At 46.5% G+C, this 18,373-nt stretch overlaps 1 protein-coding gene across 16 annotated transcripts in view; it reads left to right on the forward strand.

Moving 5' to 3' along the window:
* TRERF1 (transcriptional regulating factor 1) overlaps window positions 1-18,373 on the forward strand; it is a 195,520-nt gene that overhangs the window by 32,904 nt on the left and 144,243 nt on the right. Inside the window, exon 1 of one of the 16 annotated variants that reach the window (XM_058554381.1) lies at window positions 4,910-7,036. The exons of the other annotated variants lie outside the window; for them this stretch is intronic. The gene's annotated coding sequence lies outside the window, so the exon portion shown is untranslated. Of the gene's footprint in view, window positions 1-4,909; window positions 7,037-18,373 lie in introns of those variants that run through there. 16 annotated transcript variants of the gene reach the window in all.

Genomic DNA, 18,373 nt, shown 5'->3' on the forward strand with positions numbered 1-18,373 from the left:
GTAAATGGATACAACTACTTTGGAAGACAATTTGTGATATTTGTCTAAATTATAATGTCCATATCTTAGGACCCAGTGGTTTTACTCTGAGTATCTGCCCTAGAGAAACATTCACATACATGCACAATGTTCATTGAACGTTGTTGTAATAGTGGAAAGTTGGAGGCGACAATGTAAATATCCATCAGTAGGATGGATACATAAATATTTATTTATTTTAGTAAAGGCTAAATAAAACTTGAGCTGTTCAGGCCATTAGTGGATCAATAAATCTCTTAGTGGGTTGTGACACAGTGTGAAACAAAGAATAGAAAATAACAGAATGCGTTGCACATAGTGTGGGTAAATATTTGGTGAGATTGTTGTTTCACTTTTGCATATTCACAAGTGTGAACTGGGTCACAGTATGAAATATATTTCTTACTGTGAGACTCAGTCAAAAGAGTTGGAAAAACACTGCAAGAGTAGTTAAAAGGAATATATTAGATTTGATACCTTGTGATAAGAATAGATCTCAGAAATGTAATGTTGAGTGAAAAAAGAAGGTTGCAGAATGATATGTACAATGTGATGCCATTTTTGAAAAAGAAAACGCTGTCGTATTTTTGACAGCGTCATATTTTTGGTGGAATCATGCATTCACACAGAACAGGCTGAAAGATGTGTACCAGCTCACATCAGAGGTGCCCTTTGGGAACTGGAGTGGTATTTAGGGAGGCCTCAGCTTTATTATTATTTTTTGTGTGTGTGTGTGTGAGGAAGATCGGCCCTGAGCTAACATCTGCCAATCCTTCTCTTTTTTTTGCTGAGGAAGACTGGCCCTGGGCTAACCTCCATGCCCATCTTCCTCTACTTTTATATGAGACGCCGCCACAGCATGGCCTGACAAGCGGTGTGTCGGTGCACGCCCGGGATCCGAACCGGCGAACCCCGGGCCGCCGCAGCGGAGTGCATGCACTTAACCACTTGCGCCACCGGGCCGGCCCCGAGGCCTCAGCTTTACGTTTTGCTTTAATTTATCAAAAGGAAAGTATGAGTGTTTAAGTGATCAAAAAATGTTTACACATTATGAAAAGACTTTCCAAGGAACCTATTGGTTGTTTTTGCCTTTTTCTAATTCATCTTATGTTACCGCTCAGTTGAAGTGTCTTCCCTTTTGCTTTAGTTTGGGTATCTTATAAATTTGTAAGTATCATCTTGTTAACCTTGCTTTTCAGTTATTAGCTTAAGATTGCACATAAAATCCCTTACCCAGTGTATTAATGGCTCATTTCTTGGGTCTTTGTGTTTCTCTTCCAACTTTTTCAGTTTATTCTTTTGAAATTAATTGGGCCCATGGTTTAGTAATTTCATTATTTTTTGTAGGAGCCAAAATGTCGTTCTCTTCCTGGACACTTGCTCACATTCTTATTTGTGAATTCTGTTTTCCCTTTTCTCCTTCATTTTTTGCTTCCATGAATTTCCACCAACACAAGTACAGCAGTGCTTCTCAAACTTGAAGGTGCACACGCACCACTGGGGGTCTGGAGCCCTTGGTAAATGCAGATTCTGCTCCAGCAGGCTGGCAGTGAGGCCCCAGATTCTGCATTTCTAACGGGCTCCAGGTGGGGCCGACCTCTGAGGAGTGAGAAGGTAGAGGAAATGGCACCTGCTCCTCCTCTGACCTGAGGACACTAAGTGTCCAGGTGTCCAGCATCCAGCAAACCCGTCAACTGTATGAAGATGATGCTTCTAACTATTGCAAAAAATTCATACTGTTCACCTTTCAAGTGGTGAAGACGGGATGCCCTGACCCACCCAATCCCTTTCTCTGGCTTCATTAGTGACCACACATTTTCCAGATGGTCTGAGAGGGTGGAAGAGAGTTTGTAGCTACAGAATTTCCTTGGGTGTATTTGGTTGGTAGAGCTGACTGCCTTGGCTCAGCACAGCTGTCTAGCCTCTACTTGTTTAGCTGACTTTTTAGGTACCTTCAGATCAGCTATTCTGAACCTTTTTGGTGGTTCATGGACCTCTTTGGGAATATGATGGAAGCTATGGATTTCTTCTCCAGAAATACGCCTACCCCCATTTGTGCACATGGAAACCCCCGATTTTTCTTTCACTTTCCTGAAGCCTATGTACAGACCACAGGACCCCTTATTTAAATGGTGCTGCTAAGGTGAAGAATCCCAAGATGAGCAACACAATCCACAGTGCCCGCAGAGGCCACCTGGTCCAGCCCTGTTCACTTTACAGATAAGGAAAACCTAAGGTGTTTATTTGAAGTCACATTCTCCACGTTCTACAGCCTCCCATTCTAAATGCAGGTGGTGCTGCCTGTGGCAGTGGAGGGCCTGCTTGGCTAGATGCTGATTCCCCTTACCGCCTGTCAAGCTGAGAGGGGCACACCCAGCCTGCATCATCTGGGGTGAGGGCAGCGCCGCAGGTTACTTCCTACAGCTCAGCCCTGCCCTCTGCTCTTAGAGTCACATCTGGCCTGAGGAAGCGAAGGCTCAGATCCTTTCCGGCCAGGATTCTGGACTCAGACACTGATCTGGCTTTGACATGGCGGGGCCTCCTGCCTTGTTCCTGTGTCCCATTTCCTTCTCTAAGTCTCGGTTCTTGTAAGAGGCTTCTGTGTGGGTTCCTGTTCTGTTAACGTGCCTGATATCCAGGCCCTGTACTGGGACCAAGACCCTGTCCTGGCCCTTTGCTAGAGATAGCAAAGCGTGGTGGGAAGACAGTCTGAATCCCAGCTCATCCACTTACTGGCCATGTGGCTCTGGGTCAGTTACCTACATAACCTGACTGGCCTCAGCTTATGTGTGTGATGGAAACTATAGAATATACCTCACGGAGTGGTTGGAAAGATAATTGTGTAAGGTGTCTGGTGCACAGTAAGTGTTGATAACCAGTAACTGGCATGACTAGTTCCACTCCTAAGGGTTGGAGTCTTGCCTCATCTAGCCAGCTGGGGCCTTGGTAACCTTCACAGATGTCCCGATGCCTTTGTTGCAGAGAGTCACCTGTCCTTGCTTCCCCGTCACAGGGCTTTGCCCACTTGTTGGGACCATTGATAACTTCATCTTTCTGTCTTCTTCCCTGAAGTCACTGTGAGCCCAACCTCTAGCTGGAGATTTCCAGTATCTCTTTGGACAGGAGGCCTGCCCAGTGGACCACAGCTCCTCTGTACATGCATCGAATTGGGCCGGCTTGTCCATGCCCTGCTGATCCCAAGAAGGAAATGACAGATCAATTTCACTTAAAAATACAGCTGCGATCATCATCAATGAAGTGAATAAATAGATGAATGACCTAACTACTTCGAGAAATATTTATTGAGCAACTCTTAGCCACTAGTCATAGTGATGCACCCATGCTCTGTCCTCAGGGCAGTGATGGAGTCCTGAAGGGGGAGCAGACATGGGGACATTTAGTTGCATTATAGTCCTGGCGATAAATGTGGTTGTGGAGGGAGGGAGGACTGTGGGAGCCCAGAGGAAGGAGCTAGGAACTCTACTTCAGAAAAGTGAGGGTTAGGAAGGCTTCACAGAGTAGGTTTGATGTTTAAACTGGTTCTTGGAGGTTGATATCTCAATATTCTCATCTCTTAATTTTTCCAGATCAGTTTTGTAGTCACTTAACAGGCTCGTGAACAATGAGTCTTGAAAAATTACCAAGGAGGGCTCATCTCAGGAATATATGTCTGGTTCAATACAAAGAGACTAATATTAATAGAAATAAACCATAAAAGTCAGAACATCCAGTATTCAGCACAGTGCCTGGAATATAATTGATTCTCAACAAACATTTGATGAATGAATGAATTTGGTCTCAGTAGGTGCAGGAAAATACTGGAAATAATTATATATGCATTGTAAAGCATCATAAAACTAAAAATAGGTGTGTTGGGGAATTTACCCCTAAAGATGATGAAGAGCCTGCTTGTGTATAATCACATACCAAGCCTTCCATGAGGGCTGCAGATACCGAGTGGAGAAATACTAGAAGCGTGCTCTGAAAAACAGGAACTAAACCAAAATGTCTCTTATCGCTCCTCTTATTTAACATAGTTTAACAGATGCTTGTCATAACAATATAGGAACAAAAAGAAACTAGAGGGATTGCTATAGGGAAGGAAGAGATAAAAATATCGCTGTTTGCAAATGACACAATTTCTATTCACAGAAAATTACAAAATCCTACATGGCTGCTTCTGATCAGAATTTAGGGTATGGAAGGGTCAATCTCCCAAGGTTTTTGCCTAGATTTCGTGCTCTGGCAGTTAAAATTCCAATGAAAAACTTGATAAAACACGAAAAATGATAATAATAATAATCAGGAAAAATTGGTGGGCAAGCATACCAAAATTTGTTTTGAAAATCTTTCAGTAGTGGGCTTCTGCAAGCAAACTAGGCAGGTAAGCAGTAGTTATTAAAGCCGTGCAGTATTAGAATAGAACAGAAAAATGGGAGATGAGTACAATAAAATAGATCCAGATAAATGGAAGCCCTTCATATATGGCAAATTTGGAAAGGCAAACAACAGTGAAAGGAATTATTTTAAAGAGAATGGCTTTTGGGAAAAACTAGATAACAATATGGAGAAAATGAACTCAGATTTATGTTTCATCATGTGTTATAAATTCTAGATGCATTAAAAACTTAGTTTTAAAAACTCTTTAAAACTCAGAGAAAGCAGATGGAATATTTATCCTTGCTGTGGAGAGCAGATGTGTTTGTGAAAATTCCATGAAAATGATCATTGACGAAATGGGATGTGTTGCAGCTCTAAAGGAATAAAATCTATAAAATAAAAATAATACCCATGGACCCAGTCGTTTCCTCATGGACTGTGTGGGCTGGGGTTTGGGGTGGGGCTCTCACGGTGACATGTTTACAGCTGGGTGTGACTCAGTGAAATCGATTTTAAAAAATAATAAAAATTGTGCTAAAGGGGAAAGTCATAGAAGAGGGAAACAGTTGTGATAAACTGATGGATAAGAACTTGTTGTCAAAAGTATGCACGGAACTGATAAAGATCTTTAAGGCGAGTATTCAGACTGTACTGGTAAGATAACCAAGGCATAGGAACAGATCATTTCATTTGAAGCCCAGATAATAAGGTGAGATGTGGAAAAGTGTTCAGCTTCCTAAACACAAAAGATACTTAAGTTAAAACAGCTCTGAGGTGGTACTTCAGTTGGCCTATAATATTAGTGACAAATGGATCAAATTTTTAAAACCTGCTGTTGAGGCCCGTGGGTAAGAAAATAGGGTACCACTAATGTTCCTGAACAGTGGAGCTATTTTTCTGGAGAGCATGGCGACCTTGGATGACAACAGCGGTGACACTGTTTATACATTTTGACTACTATTTTTACTTCTAGGAATAAGTCCCACAGAAATAATCCCAAAGGGCAAAAAACCAACTTGTCCAAAGATGGAAAAAAATTGGAAGTAATCCAAGTACAGGTAATTAGGGGATGGTTAAATAAACTCTGTGACAACAATGGAATACTTACCCATGTATAGATATACGTGGAATAAAGTTAAGTGGAAGAAGAAGAACGTGGGATTGCTTACCTGCGCTAATAGCGACCAGGTAAAAATCCCGGCACACGTATGGATAAGAATCTGGAAAAGCTCAGAGCTTATTTGATGTGTTTTCAATTAGGTTTTGTTCCCTGTAAAATTGTTAATGTGTAATGCAGGTTTTTAAAAGAAGAAAGGAGGGGGAAAATTCTGGTAGTAAAAAGAGGAACCGTGGGCAGCGTGTTGTGGTGGAGAGACGGCACTGGGCAAGGCGTCCACATGGCTGGATTTGAGTCACTACATTGCCATGTGGTTTTGGGCAAGTTGCCTATCTTCTCCAGCTCCCTTGTCTCCACCCCAGAAGGAGGTAATGGTGACCCACAAATTAGATCCCAGGAGTTCTTGGCTTCTGAGCGAACGCTCTTTTCATTAACAGCTTTGCAGAGTGCTGGGGGCCCTTGCCTGCTCTCCCTCGTTTTGTCCCCATCTCTGCAGAATGTCTGTAGTTCGGCGGCAGATCGACTTCTAGCGTGGCAGCAGAGAGGGGGAGACAGACAAACACGCTCCAAAACAAGGCAGCCAACGGGGCCGTGGCAAATAACCCTGAGAAGGCACTGTGGCCCCCGGGAAACATGAAACAGAGATATGTGTCCCTTCTGTTCCAGAATGGGAGATATGGCCCAAGAGGAAAAGACAGAGACTTAGAGAGAACATTTTGTTGAGCGGATTCAGATTTACCAGGCAGGTGAACTTTTTTTAGAAGATGCACTTGTGGACAAGGCATGCAGGGAAGGAGGCCAGCCACTTATCTGGTTTGGGACACTTTGGGGCCTAACCAGTAAACTCTAGTGTCGAGCTCCTCTACTTGGGAACTGAGTCACCTTGAACTTCTTAAACCCATCCCCAGTTTCCCCGTTGTGAATGAGGATAACCTCTCCATCCCCCTCGTTGGTTGTGAGAACGACTTAGGATGTCGTGCTTAAATGTTCTCTGTGCTTTCAGTTACTATTTGTCAAGGTTTTCCCTGAATGCCTGCCAAAAAAGGTGTGATGCTGGATCCCACAGGGAATCCAGAGCTGTCTGAATTCTTGTCCCTGCCTCTGGGGAGCTTATACAGCCCGGAGGGGGCAGTTACACAAATCCCTGCAAAGGTGAGTCATGAGAAGGCAGCAAGGGCGGGTATGGTGTTTTTAGGATAAGGGAAATTTCGGCCATTCATGACAAGGGGCTAGTGACTAGTCAAGAGGCAGAGCGTGGAGATGCCCGTGAGAGAGGCGGTGTCTGATGGGGGAAGGTTCTAGAAGGTCTGAGGTGGATTTGTGCAGCCCTGTAGGATGTACTGAGCACATCCATGTCTGTTCCCTCATTTGAGCCTCTGGCAACCTGTGAGGTGAGGGCACTGAGCTTCGCAGGGATGGAAGGGATCTGAGCTCCTTCCTGGGCTGACTTGGGCCCAGGACAGGGTCCTCTCACCTCCTCTCCTGTGCTCCTTCATCTGTACCACTCGTCCTCTCAAGAAGGTGAGTCATGGGCATTGGCAAGAGTGCAGCTTTCTCCTCTTCTGAGTGAGGAGAGGGGTAGAGGAAAAGAGGATGAAGGGCATGCAAATTTTGAGGTGGAGGAGAAGAAAGGCGAAGGTCATGAAGGGCGTTTGACTTACTTTCAGGAGGCAGTGATAGGATATGGGACTTGGTCAGTCCCAGCTTTACAACTGCCAGCCTCCGTGACCGTGACCAAGTTAATTAACTTTTCTGAGCCTCAGTTCCTTCCTCTGTAAAATGGGGATAACCAACCTATCTCCTAGGGGTGTGGAGGACTAACCCATTTAGAGTTATGTATGGAGAGTGGCACTTAGGAAGTCTTCCATACACCATAGCTGCCTTATTATTATTTTTGCGATTACAAAGTATTGGTGCCTCCCAGAAACGATGGCGCTTCTGTGTCGTTGGCTTTGCTGCCTAGTGGGTCAGTAATAGTTTTTACTCCACATGGGCACGTAGATGCTTCTCTCTCTCTGCCTGCCTCTCTCGCTCTCTCTTTCTCTCTCTCTTGCTGTTTCTCTGACCTTCTCTATTTTCAATTTAAAGCAACGAACCTTTATTAAGCACCTTCTGTGTGTCAGGCATTTTGTTCTGTAATTTTGCATACAGTATCTCATTTAAATCCCAATAACTCTTTGAGATGGGGTTAATTGTTCTTGTTTTTCAGATGAGGAAATGAGACTTAGAGAGTTGCACAGGAGGGGATTCAAAGTCTGTCTCAGTCCCCGAGCAAACGCACAGTAGGCGCTTTGTGCTGGGCTTGGTATCTCAGGGCTTGAGGGAGCCAACTCCCTGTCCCTTCCTCATCTGTGAACTGGGACACAGCTGGGGGGTCCTTTGTCGCCACATTTTCCCTTCCTAATTGTAAGACTTTGAGTCAAGGTACTTAACCCTTCACCGCCTCACTCTTCTGTCTGTAAAGTGGCAGTGGTAACAGCACTTAATTGGTAGGGTTATTATGGGGATTAAATAAGATGATGTCCAGAGCTCCTGAGCACAGCTGTAAGTGGTGGCTGCCATTACCCATCTGCAACCTCAGGCATTATCCATCTCCTGGGAAAGGGACCTATTTGCTGGCTTTAGTCTGGGGAATGGGTATATTAACCTTAACTAAATATGTAATACTTTAGTGACCCTCCCAACCTCTGTTTGTGCCCTCCGGCAAGAGGAGTTCCCTGAGCACTACAGGTGTGAATTTAGCTCCACTTTGGATGAATACAAAGAAAATCAATGCTCGAGTTTCCCAGTGAGAGAAAGCAGGCAGTCCTACGATATTGACTTCTTGGGGCCTGTGATTCTGCGGTTGCTGAGCTAGGACAGGAGGGAGGAATTAGCAGAGAGAACAGTTAGAGGGTAGGATCAGGAGGAGGGAGAAGAGTTATCTTTCGGAGCAGGGAGGATAGGGAAATGAGGTTGGGTGGGGCTCCTGACTAAGTAGAGGCCTGTGAGTCAGCCAGAGGCCTCCAGGCTGGGTGCAGTGGGGCCGGGAGTCGGGTTTTCTGAGAGCTGTGCTTCTCTGAGTTAGCTTGGCTTTGGTATTTGGGATGGCTGGATTGAGGTAGAGGGTGGAGAGGGAAGGAGGAGTCCTTCTAGAGGAATGAAAACCCAAAATGAATCCACAGAGGAATTCAAGAGGGAAAGGAGGTAGAATCGTGCTCCAGGCATAGGGGTGAATAAGAGGGAGTGGAATGGACAGACAGTTGGTGACTCCCTGGCTGTGGAGGGCCAGGAGAGTCCAGGGGGAGCCTCAGCTTTAGGGTGATGACCAGGTACCACCAACAAAGGTAGGAGGAACCCAACAGAAACAAGGCGGAGGGGAAAGATGTGGACCTGATCTTTCCCTGGGACATGTTGAGTGTGAGAAACCTGTGAGAAGGCAAAGTGGAGACATCTGGTCAGAAGAATGCCCTGGCTGAAGTCGGGCACCGTCTGCAAACAGATTCTGGTACTCGAAGCCATAGGTGTGGACGAGACCTGCATGTAGAGCGTGAGCAGGCAAAAGCAGAGGGACGGTGGAGCCTGGAGGACACTAACAGATAGAGGACTGACGTCCTCAGATTTGAAGGGCGTAAGCCCCAGAGTGATTTTTATAAAACACTCCCCCACAACATACTCCCACTCTCTGCTTCAAATCTGCCCTGGAGCCTGCAGGGTGGAGTCCAAACTCCTTAACCCAGTGTGTGAAGCCTGTCAGGAACAGGCCCTGTATTAGCCTCCTAGGGCTGCTGTAACAAAGTACCACAAACTGGGTGACTTCCAACAACAGAAGTGTATTCTCTCGCAGTTCTGGAGGCTAGAAAATCGAAATCAAGATGTCGGCAGGGTTGCTTCCCTCCAGAGGCTCCGAGGGAGAGACTGTTCCGTGGCTTTCTCCTAGCTTTTGGTGCTACCAGCAATCCTTGGCGTTCCTTTGCTGGTGGATGCAGCCTTCCCAACTCTGCCTCTGTTGTCATGTGAGCTTCTCCCTGTGTGTGTGTGTGTTTTTTTTTTCTCTTCTTATAAGGGCACCAGTCATTGGATTACGGTGGGCTGAAGATGAATATGACCTTATCTTAACTAACTACATCTGCAAAGACCCTATTTCCTAATAAGATCATATTCTGAGGTTCCTGGTGGTCATGAATTTTGGGGGGACACAATTCAACCCAGTAGAGGCCTTGCCTCTTCGTGCCTTTTTTGTCCTTATTCTCAGCTCCCCCCACCATGGCCTCCTTTTGGAAAGATGTCCAGAATCTATCTTAGCTGGGGTTTGTTGTCTCTGTCTTGTGAGCTTCTCCTGAGCCCCCCAGCTCTCTTCATTGTGTGAATCCTCCACTAGGCTCGAGCTCCTTGAGACAGGGACCAGACCTTGCTTGTCTCCTCCACTGCAAGGTAACTTGGTGTTGATCACCCAGCTCCAGAATGCTGTAGAAGTGGATATGAGTCCTGGCTTTCCACTTAATTAACTATGTGACCCTGCTCTGACCTCTTAGCCTCAGTTTTCCCATCTGTAAGATGGAGCTATTAAATGAGCATTTAATAGGTTAAGTGAGAAAAAGTACATAAAACAGCTAGTGCTGGACTTAGGACCTCCATGAGGGTGGTCGCCATGTTTGTTTCGTTCCCCTTTGTGCATCTGGCTCTTGGCCCAGCGTCTGACATAGTAGGTGCTTCATGAATATCTGTTGAATAAGTGATCACATGAGGAGATTTAGCTTGATGAGAAGTGACAATTCTGTGTTTATGGATATGACCCTCCTTTAGAAACCCCCCTTCCTCCTGCCCTCGGTCCCCAAGATCTGGGTAATTACAGTGTGAGTTTCAGCTAAATGCTGACGAGTGGCGGTGAACGGGGGTCACAGTTTGAGTCAGGCTCACAGCCCTGCACCCAGCGTTTCTCTTTCATGTGGATGGAACAAACTTTGGCTTATTACATTAGCGGTACTAATGGTGGCTGCAATGGATGAGTCACCGTTTACTGTAAAGCTTTCAGGTGCCCGGCAGACACATGCCAGTCAGGGGCAACAGGGTCTTCTGCAGTCAGGCAACCCCACCGTGAGTGTCTAAAAAGAGAGAAAATACTTTTTGTAGTCCCAAGTAGTAGGAAGGTCTTGGGTGAGGGTCGATAGCCTTCTCAGCTTCCTTCTTCCTGACTTTCCTACTGGAGTTTTATTTAGATCTATAAAACAGTGGTAGGCATATTTTGAAGTCAAATAAAGAAGTCTGTGCAAATTTGTGTTTGCTTACTTTTAAATTAGCAGTTTATGCTTGGGTCTGGTTTTGGTTTTGCATGGAATATTAATTTTTTCTTAAGAGACCTACTCTTGTTTCTTGATTATTGGCCACTGAGAGTAATGCTTCAAAGCCCGACACCTTTTCCTTTTAAGTAGAAATGTCTTTGGCTCCTCTGTGCCTGCAGGTGATGGTTCTCGGTTTCCTTTCAAGAGATGAACCTGTGAAATTCCATTTGGTCTCCGATGGGGCTTGAGGCCTTTCAGACTTTGAGGATGAACTTGGTTGTGAAGAACTGAAAAGACTCCTAGGTGCGGCGTGTTCCCTCTTGCAGGTGGGGCTGGGTGGGGCAGGGTGTGGGGAGCGGTGAGTGGCTGGAGAGTCACCCACAGAGTGCCCTGTACATGCCTGGCACCATTCTAAGAACCAGGTTCTCTGCAGGCGGGCTCTGTGGCAGGGCCTGGGGCTCTCGTGGAATTTAAAATCTGATTGGAGAGATAAAATGTTTCTGTGCGTGTCTGTGTGCGTATCTGTGCCATGGGGCCTTGGGTAAGTTATGTAAGCTCTCAGCCTCAGTTTCCTTATCTGTAAAATGGGCATACTGATGCTTTCCTCAATTGAGCGGTTTTAAAGATTTGATGAGATATTTAAAGCACCTAGTACAGGCACCAAGGTGGTAGATGTAATTACGGGAAGTGCTGTGCATCTTTTATTTTGAGAGCATGCATGGTGGAAGGAGCCCTTTGGTGAGAAGAGGGGAGTTAGGATGTTCCTTCTGGGTAATTAGTCATCAACTCCCTGGTTTTTGATGGTAATTAATTTAGTATCTTAAGTTGGCCTCTGTGTTCACTTGACTAGTTTCTACTTCTCCACCTTGGATTTGCTGTTGGCCCATGTGGAACACCCCCTTTCTCATCCTCCTGGGCCCATCCCCTCCTCTTGGGCTTCTCCTGATTGGCCAGACCATGCTTTTCTTGTGCATTTAGAGGATGGCCATGAGCCCCTGCAATTTAGTTCACACCCTTCCACCGTGTTCTGGCCAGTCAGGCAGCGGAGGTGGTCCCAAGGCCCCAGGCAGGCCCCAGGTCTCCCAGAGATTTTTGTACCTCCTCTGGGAACAAGAGGCTGTCAAGGACATCTATTTGGGATTCTGAAACTTGGGGCTTTCTGGGACACAGCCAAGGTTTATGGAGGCAGTGGTGATAGACTACATGAAATTGGGACTTCTGGACGTTCAGGATAATGGTGGCCGTAGCTGGACATTATCTGCAGTGAGGACTGTGGGATAAAGGGGCCGTCCATTGCTTCTGCCTCCTTCCTCTTATTGGTGTCTTCCCGAGTCCCTGTCTTCTCCCGTCTCCAGCTTTCGGAGGTGGAGGTTGTTTTCCTGGAGCAGAGCTTCTTGAATTTGCCAGTCTCACAGTGAGATGGTTGCCTCTTCCAACCCTATGTTTACTGCCCTCCCAAAGGGTATGGTCCTCAGTGGCGGGGCTCTGTGACTTGTTTGCGGTGGCATCCCCAGGACATCCCCTCAATAAGCCAGTGTTGAGAGAGGGAGTGAATGAATGAGGTGCCAAATGAAAGCCCCTCACAATGAGAAAAATTCAGACAGGGTGAAATTGCTGTGCCCAATTTTAATTTGCTATATAATTTGCTATTTTTTCTCCTTTGTATTTGCGTTCTGGGTTGTGGAGCTGTCGTTTGAGTTGCACCACATTGAGATGTACAGGTCCCTTTGCTTGGTTCTCCCTAGTATAGTAATGGTGCGTTGAGGGTGTGGCTGGCCGGGGTGAGGGGGACAGTCCGTGACTGGGACCAGGAGTATTTTTCTCTGCACAAAAGATGCGAGTCCTATGACCTCTGTTTCATGATAACTGGATCTGGCAGGAGGAAGAAAGCGTAATGTTGGATGGGCTCCGGAGGTTGCATGGCCCCTTGTATGTAATAATCAGGATTCTAACGCGGTTCTGACTCCAAAGATACTGTTCCTTCTGCAGCATCCACACTGACTCCTGAACACTGGAATGCTCTAATGCTGGAATTCCAATCCACCCTGAGTCCTGTGGGACCTGCTTGGAGGACAGAGAGAGTGTGAATAAGGGGTGGTCACCAAAAGTGACTGTCTGTGTTCACTGCCACACTACAGAGGATCTGACCGTGAGGGACGGGAATCAGACGTTAGGACAGAGAAGCTGGCCTCTGTTCCCAGAGCCCTCAGTTATGACCGAACGTGTTCGGAACACCATAGTTCTGGGCTCAGTGACCCCTGGAGCACTTGTCCCCTCCCCACTGTCAATTTCTGGTTACTTCAGATCAGCATTGGGCCTGGCACTGTCTACAGCAATGCACATTCCTTTTCTAAAGCCTTCAATCTGGAAGAACTCTCTTGTCCAGTGTTTGTAGTATAAAGTTACATCAGGATTGCGTCTGCCAGGCCCCCCAGCACTGGGGCCACTCAGAAGGCATGGGTTCTTTTCTGATTAAGTGTTGGCACTTGGGGACTGGCGTCCTTTCAGCAGTGCCTCTCCCTTCTTCTCACGCAGGCGGGGACCTGAGGAACGCAGGGCCCCCAGTTGGTAATTGGGAAAGATAAGGCCTCCCTGTCAGGGGAGCTCTGGGGGTGGAATCTTGTTGCAGTGGGGTCTGTACTTTCTCTTTGATGGTTTTAAGTTTACTATGCTCTCATCTGTGATGGAAACCATAACACAAGCCGATTACTAAAATTTGACTATTGGTTTAATGAGAAACCTGTGAGAGGGACCCACTTCCTCTTGATTTTTGTTTTATTTTTAAAAATTCTGTACATTCTGTTTCATTTCTCTTCCTCTGGACTTTTCGTTTAGAAAAGTCACAAACAACATACTACAAAAACCAAAACCACTTAGAAAATAAACCTGGACCCTGGGGAATACACAGCACTTTCCCTCCATGGTGCCTTCCTTCCCTCTATCTGGTTGAGTCTCTTGGTGTGTTAATGGGGTAGCAGGTCAGCACAGCTGACATGGAGAAACCAAGGCCCGTAGAGGGGATGGGAATCCATAGAAGTCCACACTGGAGTAGGCCTGGAATCAGGTCTATACTGCTCAGTACTCCTGCCTCTCCCCAGAGTGTTGGTGTTCTCCTGGTCTATGTGTACCCTTAGTCCTTCATCCTTGTAATTTGATTGGCTTATGTAAGATGAGCTCTCCTTAAATGAATGATAATGCATTTTATGTGGAGTCAGGACTATCTTGAATGGATTCCTTCCCCATCCACCCATCCATTCATCTGAAATATTTCTTGACCTGCTCTGCACAAGGCAACGTGCCAGGCCCAGAAGGTTTGAGGGACGAGAGAGACGAAGTCCTACTTCTGAAGCATCTTTTCTTTGGAGTTGGGGCATTGACCATAACACACCTGTGATACTAAGCAGAACAAAGGGAGTATTGTAATAAGCATATGAGCCAAATGGTATAGTGAAAGAGGGGTTAATTTTTGTTGAGAGATGCAAAGATGGCGTTGGAGCTGGCTTTTGAAGGATGAATAGAACTTTGGTGCTGGGCAGACTATGAAAAGGCATTTTAGGAACAAAGACCCAGGGCATGCCATGGCCACATTCTCGATTCCATGATACCACACTGCACAAACACAGGCGTGATCTCGTCCTGGGTTTAAGTGGTGCTTGCCCAATGCTTGGTATTTTGCAAAATGCTTGGAGCTGCTTCACTTTGGGGTTTGGGGTGGAGGTGGGAGGTTGGCATTAGGAGAGGGCTAGTATTTATTGAGTGTTTTACTTACATTTGTCCAGTTGACATACATCATCTAATCAAGGGCACACAGCTAGTGAGTGCTGGAGTTGGGATTTGAACTTAGAACTCTCTGACTCCAGGGCCCCTGCTCTTCCCATGCTGCTACCTTATCTCCTTCTCCTGGGAAGTCGCTGATGCTAAACAGTCATTCGCCACAGTAGGATTCAGGTTGCAAAGTAGAGTTGGACTGGTGGGAACACTTGTGAAAACATTTTGCTGTCTTAACTCACATCATTCAAACTGTCTGTGGTTAGTAGAAGAAATATTTCCATTTTGGTCATGCTTTCTGAAGGACCGCTGTGGGGCCCCTCTTTTGTAATGCTGCTGTTTGGCTGGTTTACCAGACAATTGCCATATGTATTATTTCCTGATGAGCAGGTATCTTCTGACCTATGACCTGCCCCTGCCAGTCACATTCTGTGCCTGGATGGGTTGTTAATGCATTGTTGATGGGGACAAGCTTTTGAGCTGGCAGGATTGACCTGATATCCTTCTGTTTGGTGGGGTGAAGTTTTTATTGGACAAAATAATGCCGTTCCATGAAAGCTAAAGGGGAAACAGTGAGCCTGAGTAGAGTGAGGAACAGTGGCTAAGTAGGAGGTGGCACTTCTTGGGACAGAGGCAGCAGACTGGGCACTGGGGGAATTTGGGGCTCATTTTCCCAGGGGATGTCTTGAGACATGAGGGATGTGTCAGGTGCATAATCATTCAGGGAGTAGGGTGGGTGTTTGAATCTTAATGAATATTTGGCAGTAATGAAATAATAGTGTAATTCTAGAATTTATCTCAATGGTGCCTCTGTCTTGTCATTTTGACCCCCCCCCCCAACAAGGGGTTTGTGTAGCGAATGCTCTCTGAGAAAGGTACCTGAGGCTGTCAGTTTTGTTACAGGAGTGAGGTGCCGTCCCCACAAGGTCTCAGTCCTGTTCCACAGCTAAGTTCTTGTCGCCACTCTCCTCTGCTGCCTCCCTCTGCCTCCTTCCTCTCCTTCCTTTTCCCCCCTTCTCCATTATGGTGCAGTTTTAGTTTGCAAGATTCTTCCAGGCTGCAGATCAGTTAATCTTAGAATCTGCTTCTCTAAGAGCATCTTGCCTTTTATCTCTTTTCTCTATATTGGGGTCTGGGATTCTGCTGCTAAAAAAAGTTTGAAAACCAGATGCCTAGAGCATTTCTGCAGTGTTCATTGTCTGCAAGGGCGGCCCAAGGGGTTTGTGAGTGAGGGCCATACCTCCTGCTGCAGGGTGCGTGTATGGGAGTGGTGGTGCGGCGATGGGCCGGTCCTGTTGCTCTTACTCTGCTTCTGGAGTCTGGGTCCTTCTATTCTTGGGGGGCTCATAATTCTCCTTTCATCACAGCCTGTTGAAGAAGACAACTTCTGGGTTAATGAATAAGTCCCAAGTTATATATATTCTCTTTTATAATACTCATTTCACAGACTAGGAAGCTCAGAGGGGTTGAGTAACTTGCTTGAGGTCATACAGCTTATAAGCAAAGGGCCTAGATTTGAATCCAGATCTGATCCTAGAGTTCATGAGTTTCACTACTATATGGACCAGCCATGCTTTTACCTACAATCAAAAATATTTATTGTTCTGTCAACTCCCCCACTTGGGGAGGGGGGCTGGGTAAGTTTAGCACTGTGTAAAGTAGTGTAATATGTATATCTCACTTTTATTCACCTTGAAAGTACTGCTTTTGGATGGTCTGGCGTTCTGGGCTTTGATGACTGGCTGAGGTGGGAAGGTTGGAGGCTCAGGCTCGGGGTCCTCGGTTAAGTCAAAGTCAGGGTGAGGGGAGAGGTCTGGGGGGCTTACCTCCCGGCTCCTGGAGCTGGATAATAAGGTCACACATCTGAGAGCTTCAGAGCACTGAGGCCGTTGGTTGCCCTCTTCTCTCTCTCAATCTTTCTCTGACTTGCTGGTCTTCTCCTGGATTTCTGATGGTATCCATAGAGCTTGGCTCAGCAAATGAGGGACTGGAAACAACCTGCTTGGAAGGTTCCAGGTGTGACGGGGCGCAGGGCCTGAGGAGGGCTGGAGTTGAGTGGGTGCAAGACCATTGATCGGATCCGGATTGCCTGTCCATTGAGGGCAGAGATTGGAGTCCCAGGTTGGTTAAACCATGTGGTCAGTCCACTGGTCTCAGCGAGCACAAAGTGGGTTTAATGGCATCTCCGATATGGAGCTGCGAGTTTTACTTTTGGTAAGGCCAGGCTTCTCCTTGAGTTGTGACTATTAATTTTATTCCCCTTTCCCAGGGTGCCCCATGCTTCTGCTTGGGGAGTGGGTACAGACCTACTATAAGGGCTTAGATGCACTCATGAAACACTGGAAGGAAACCTTGAAAGGAAATCCGTGGACTAGGTTGCTGGAAGAAAAATCTAGCTAGCTTCTGGGCCCCCAGAGCCTCAGATTCATCCAGAAAACCAGAGAGAGTTTTTCATTAGCTAGGAACTCCCCTTTCTCCAGCCAGATTCTATTTAAAAAGTCAAGTTTGGGAAGAAGGGATCAGGGACTCTGAGTCTGTTGAATCCCAGGGGGCAAAATCCCTTCTGGTGTTGCCTGGACAGGACCAGAGGGTGGCCAGCTGCAGAGCCCTCCTTGCTGAAGCCTTCCTGGCAGGTCAGCACCCCTCTCCCCGTCCTATAGCCAAGCGTTTAATGAGAACGGAATACTCCAAAGCCAGAGCTTAAGAACCACGGTAGCTCCAGGTCTGCCCAACTCTTTTAGCCTTCATCACCCACATCTTGGGTTGCTGTTCATTCATTCTCTGGGTCTTGGGAGGTGGGGCATCCGGGCCTTGCCCAGTGGGCTGCCCTCTGCACATCAGGGTCCTAGGAACCATAGAGCTGTCCATTGAGATGGGCCTTCAAGATCCCTTTTGTCAGTCCACCCTTGACTTTGTAGAGGGCTGGCTGAGACCCAGAGAGGGGAAGTTGGCTGCTACAAGGTCACACAGCTCCTTCCGGGGAGCCGGGTCGCAGAACCCACTCTTTGCAAAGGGGTCTTCGGAGGCATAGCCTCAGACTCCCCTGGGGTGCTGGCCCTACCTGCCCTGCCCTGTTTTCCTTGGAACAAGTGCTGGTGTTACAGATGAGGACTTGATGACTTCATTTCAGATAATGCGGTTGGGTACAGTTTGCCTGGTGGTTGCCTAAATTTAAACGGAGTGGGCTGGGGTGGGTGGTAGTGAAGAAGATTGGCTTGGTGCTTTCATTAAAGCACAATGTGTTGGGGGAAGGTTCGATTTTTATTTTTACTTCCCTGAATGAGGGATAAGCACAGAGCTGAGGGTTTTTGTTCCCCCCTTTCCTTTTCGTTCTTTTTAAAATTATTAAGTATCTATATATTCTCAAATCAGGACTGGTGGTGCATTTCACTTTCAGCCTGAGTATAAATTGAAGTAGGTTGAGCTGGAATATTATTATTTTGCATTTTGTGATGGTCAAGTACAGTTGTTGGACAAGCCTCTTAAACATCTGTAGACCAATTCTGGTTAAACTTGGCTTTCATTCTCAATTCTGGGCACTCGCTGGCCGTGTGATCCTGGATATTGTTTCTGAAGTTCACTTTCTTCCTTTGTAAAATGTTGATACAAATACCTACATTTTGGAATTGCTGTACATTCTGAATTCGTACATATGAAGCCCCTGGCACGCTGCATGGCACATGGAGGGTTCTCATGAATTGTTATTGATTGTCCACCCTCTGCTAGGACTTCCGTGCCTTGTCCCTGCCAAGTTGGGAATGGATCAGGGGATGAGGTTGAGAGGATCGCCTCTTGAAGAAGGGGGTGAAGGGATGGTATAGAGGCATGC

The sequence above is a fragment of the Diceros bicornis genome, chromosome 14, assembly GCF_020826845.1.
Source record: "Diceros bicornis minor isolate mBicDic1 chromosome 14, mDicBic1.mat.cur, whole genome shotgun sequence".
Lineage (NCBI taxonomy): Eukaryota > Metazoa > Chordata > Mammalia > Perissodactyla > Rhinocerotidae > Diceros > Diceros bicornis.